We start from the raw sequence: 5,634 nt of genomic DNA, 5'->3' as shown, positions 1-5,634 counted from the left end.
GGGCAGTGGCACGCTCCCGGCCACCACAGCCTCGACCCGCTGGGCTCTGGTGATCCTTCCGCCTCAGCCTTCCAAGTAGCCGGAATTACAGACACACACTACCATGCCTGGCTAATTTTTTATTTATTGTAGAGATGAGGTCTCATCAAGTTGCCTGGGTGGGTCTCAAACCCGTGGGCTCAGGCAATCCACTCACCATAGCCTCCCAAAGCGCTGAGATTACAGGCTGAGCTACCAAGCCCAGCCAGATCTTCTATTACATCTATTACTGCTATATGAGCCAGCCTTAAACACCATGTGAGGAACTGGCATGGACTCAGTCATTAGAACTTCAATCCATTTAATTTCTCAATGCCTCCATCCAACTAAACAATGAGAGAGTTGGACTTGATTCACTGAACCACAGAACTGAAGGCAACATAAGCAATAAGTCCCACCCAACATACACTGGCAGATCACCCAATTTCTGCTTTAACATGTGCAATGTCATGGAGGCCAATTATTTTTTCTCCTCAAACACATGACATAGAGTTAATATTTTTAAGAATCTGGACAGTTTTAAAGCAAATGGAATCCATGTTTTTCTCTTATACAAAATCAGAGATCTGAGGCTTCAAAGTTGGAGAAGGTTTAACCCATCTTATTTCCACTGCCATTTTCCTTTCATCCTGAGGGAACAAATCCACTTTACCAGGAAGATGACTTATGCCGATGAGTTTGTATAAACTGATGTGATTTCACACAAGCTGTCCTTTCAATTCCTAAACTTCTATACTACAGATTTAGAAGCTTCTTATAATGTAACTTTTTTTGCCTTTTAAATTCCCTCCTGATTAACCTTGTCCCTCAAACTCAGTCACAGGGGTTCTCGTTCTAGGTATTTTTTATGATAGGTCCTAATTCCACCTCTAAGCTCTTGTGAAGCATACGTACCTTTAGTACTGCTTCTGGAGAGGGTAAGAAATATCCTTAAGTGATTCACTGTGTACTTCCCTGGGTCTTGTTTTAACTGTGTAGAGTTCAGCTAAATAAAGTCACTGGTTCTCTCTACTTTGTAAATTAAAAATTATCTAGGCCAGGCACGGTAGCTCACGTCTGTAATTCCAGCACCCTGGGAGGCTGAGGCGAGAGGATTGCCTGAGCCCAGGGGTTTGAGACCAGCCTGGGCAACTTGGAGAGACCTCGTCTCTACAATAAATCAAAAAATTAGCTGGGCATGGTGGAACGTGCCTGTAGTTGGAAGGCTGAGGCGGAAGGATAGCCTGAGCCCAGCAGATCAAAGCTGGGGTGGCCGTGAGCGTGCCACTGCACTCCAGCCTGGACAGCAGAGTGAGACTACAACTCAAAAAAAAAAAAAACTATCTAGATGTAAGTACTTGAACTAGAAAAACTGATGCTGAAGCAGCAATGGGTGATAGTTAAATGCCTCTTTCTGAATACTCATATCATTCTATATTAATTCAACTCCAACCTCAAGCACCCATGGTCAGTTCTATGCTACCACCAAAAACCAATAATGATGATCATGATACTCTTGATGATGTGCACGTAAAGCTGTTCCAAAAACTTCATATATTTTTAATTTATCTAATCCTCACAGCAGCAATATGAAGCATGCAACATTATTATCCCCATTTTACAGATAGTGAGTCACAGAGAAGATAAACTAACAAGGGCATCACTATCACACAGTCACACAGCCCAAGGTCACACACACAGCTAGCCAGGACTCCAGCCAAGGCAGTCTGACTCTAGTATTTATGCTCTCAAATACTTATATTGTACAACCACTTCTCTATCACTCTGATAAGTTACTGTTATCTTCAATATCAGAAAATTAACTCCACCTTCACTGTGCACATAGACATCAAATATTTGTCCTTTTGTCAATGCTGGCCTAGGTTACTTAAAATATTTCACGTGGCCCTAGTTCAGTGTCCATTTCTACATATTAGCCCACCATGTGTAGGGTACACATTAGGCACACAATAAATATCTTTGAATATCTGTTAAAAGAATTAAATATTTTCCATCCCTCATCCTCCCAAAGGCAATCTTTCCCTCCTCTGAATCCCTCTTCCCCTGCCCCTACCTTCAGCACTTTGTACCTTCTTCCAACACTTATTTTGTGTTTTACCCACTATCATGGCCAGCCTTCAAGATGGCCCCCAATGATCCTCGCCTCTTTCCATTCAAATTCTTGTGTAGTCCCTTCCCACAATGTGTGGTCAATAGTGGAAAAATGATGGTATAGAACTTCTGAAGTTAGGTTTGGTTTTTTTGTTTGTTTTTTGGGGTTTTTTTTTTGTTGGAGTCTCACTCTGTAGTCCAGGTTAGAGTGCAGAGGCACACTCAGGGCCACCGCAGCCTCAACCTGTTGGGCTCAGGCAATCCTTCCTCCTCAGCCTTCCAAGTAGCTGGAACTACAGGCACATGCCACCACGTCCAGTGGATTTTTACTGTAGAGAAGAAGTCTCACTAAATTGTCCAGGCTGGTCTCAAACCCCTGGGTTCAGGCAATCCTCTTGCCTCGGCCTCCCAAAGTGCTGGGATTATACATTTGAGCCACTGTGCCCAATTTGAAGCTAGGTCTTAAAAGGCAAAGCGGTTTGAGCTCTTGGATTACTTGCTCTGGAGGAAGCCAGCTGCCATGCCATGAGGGCATTCATGTAACTCTGTGGAGAGGAACTGAGACCTCCCACCAACAGCCTGCACCAACCTGCCAGCTATACAAGTAGTCACCTTGAATGAGGATCCATCAGCCTCAGTCAAGCCTTCATAAGACTGCCACCTCAGTTGACATATTGCTGCAATCTTTTGAGACACCTGAGTTTGAACAACTCAGCTAAGTTGCTCCCAACTTCCTGATTCACAGAAACTATGAGAAATAATAAAAGCTTGTTTGGGTTGTTTTTGGGTTTTTTTGAGTTAGAATCTCACTCTGTCGCCCAGATTGGAGTGCAGTGGCCGCTCCCGGCCACCGCAGCCTCGACCTGCTGGGCTCCGGTGATCCTTCTGCCTCCGCCTTCCGAGTAGCCGGAATTACAGGCACGCGCTACCACACCCGGCTGATTTTTTGATTTATTGTAGAGATGAGGCCTCGCTGCCCAGGCGGGTCTTGCACCCCCGGGCTCAGGCAATCCACTCACCTCAGCCCCCCAAAGGCGCGGGATTACAGGCTGAGCTTGTTTGGGTTTTTTTTTCGGTGTTTTGTTTTAGTTGGGGGTCTCACTCTGTCACCCAGGCTGGAGTGCAGTGGCACGATGTTAGCTCACCACAGTTTCAACCTAATGGGCTCAGGTGAGCCTTCCACCTCGTCTCTAGAGAAGCTGGGACTACAGGTGTGCACCATCACACCCAGCTAATTTTTTTAATTTTTTGCAGAGACAAGATCTTACTGCCTAGGTTGGTCTCAAACTGGGCTTAAACGATTCTCCCATCTCAACCTCCCAAAGGGCTACGATTACAGGTGTGAGTCACCACACCCAGCCATAAATGTTTATTTTTGTCTTAAACACTAACTTTGAGGTGATATGCTATACAGCGATAGCTAACACACCCACTCTCCAAAACTCTAAGTTCCTTGAGAGTAGAAACTATCCCTTTGACTCTCCAAACTTCATTAAAGCTTTAGACACAAGGCCAGACAGAGTGGTTCACACCATAATCCCACCACTTTGGGAGGCAAAGGCAGGAGGATCACTTGAGCCCAGGAGTTTGAGACCAGCCTGATCAACAAAGTGAGACCCCATCTCCAGAGAAAAAAATTGCAAAATTAGCCAGGCTGATGGTGTATACCTGTAGTCCTAGCTACACAGGAAGCTGAGGAGGGAGGACTGCTTGATCCCAGCAGTTCAAGGTGGCAGTGAGCCATGATCATGCCACTACATTCCGGTGTGGGTGACAGAGTGAGACCACGACTCAAAAAAAAAAATAGCTTTAGACACAAACAGTGCCCATATTTGTTGAATTGTGTCAGTGAGCCATTCCCTTTGTTCAATGTTCCTTGTCTTCCAAAATGTATCCATATATAAACTATTCCTCATGCCTATACCACTTCATCTTCAATCCATCAATGTGTTCCCTTTTCTCTTTCAAAGACCTTCTGAAATATAACCTCCTGACCAAAGTTTCTTCTCAGGAATGGTGAACACGTTCCTTATGTTGATCAATTCCAACTATCAACCCTAACATTTATATAAATATACATACATACATACATAGGGTAAATATGTATTTGTTCATGTTGATCTTATATTCAAGAAATATTTACTGAGCACCTACTATATCCCAAGAACTGCTCTTGAAGCTGGGAATAAAATTTTTAAAAATATCCTTACACTTAGGGAGCTTACAGTCTAGCATACGCTCTTGCCATAGTGTTCTCTCTGAGGGTAATACAATCTTTGACAATATGACCTTAAAATTCTAATTTTCTGGCCAGGTTGGTAGCTCAGCCTATAATCCCAGCACTTTGGGAGGCTGAGGCAAGTGAATTGCCTAAAACCGTGGGTTTGAGACCAGCCCGGGCAACTTAGTGAGACCTAATCTCTACAATTAAAAAACAAAAATTAGCAAGGCATGGTAGCACACACCTGTAGTTTCAGCTACTTGGAAGCCTGAGGCAGAAGGATCGCCGGAGCCCATGACGTTGACATTGGGGTGGCCATGAGCGAGCACTATATTTTAGCCTGGTGACGGAGTAAGACACCAACTTAAAAAAAAAATTTTAGTTTTCCCTTTGTTAATTAGTTGGCCATATGTCTACAAATATTTTTTGTACACTTAAATGTTTAAGCTGCAGTCTCAAGAAAAGCCCATACTTGTTTAACGAACTTTGTAAAGTGCCCATACAGAACCTGTATACATCAATGTTCTCTGTTTTTACTGAATGCTCCCATGGGCCACATTTTTAGGAAATACCACCATAAGTATAAAATAAGTACCACTTGATAAAGCAACCATTATTTATGATATAACCTTAGTGACTCTAAATCAAATATGAAACATTTACTTCACAATAAGTAATTTGCAACAGATGTAGTCAAGTGATATTACAACATGGGTAGAATTATTTTATATTTACTACTACAAAGCAGTGTTAAAAAGAAAAAAAGCAGGCAGAGCTTGGTGGTTCAGTCTGCAATCCCAGCACTTTGGGAGGCCGAGGTGAATGGATTATCTGAGCCAGCAGGTTCGAGACCAGCCCGGGCAATTTGGCAAGACTGTGTGTCTACAATAAATCAAAAATTAGCTGGGTGTGGTAGTGCGTGCTTGTAGTTCCGGCTCCTTGGAAGGCTGAGGCGGAAGGTTCACCAGATCCCAGCAGGTCGACGTGGGGTGGCCGTGAATGCACCACGGCAGTACAGCCTGGGCAATGGAGTGAGACTCCAAATCAAAAAAAAAAGAAAAAAAGCACACTACTCTCTTAAGTCAGAGATTCAAGTCCTGGCTCTGTCACTGTGTATCCCTAGATGAGTTAGTTAGTCCCAAGGCTGAAGGAGGAGGACCTCTTGAGCCCAGGAGTTCAAGGCCGCAGTGAGCTATGATTACACCTCTGCACTCCAGTCTGGGAGGTAGAATCAGACCCTGTCTCTAAAATAAATGAATAAATAACTTATCCCAGATGTGACT

This window comes from Carlito syrichta, unplaced genomic scaffold (assembly GCF_000164805.1).
Source record: "Carlito syrichta isolate Samal-C Ts95f unplaced genomic scaffold, Tarsius_syrichta-2.0.1 Scaffold308813, whole genome shotgun sequence".
Classification (NCBI taxonomy): Eukaryota; Metazoa; Chordata; class Mammalia; order Primates; family Tarsiidae; genus Carlito; species Carlito syrichta.
Note: the sequence above shows the minus strand (reverse complement) of the source record.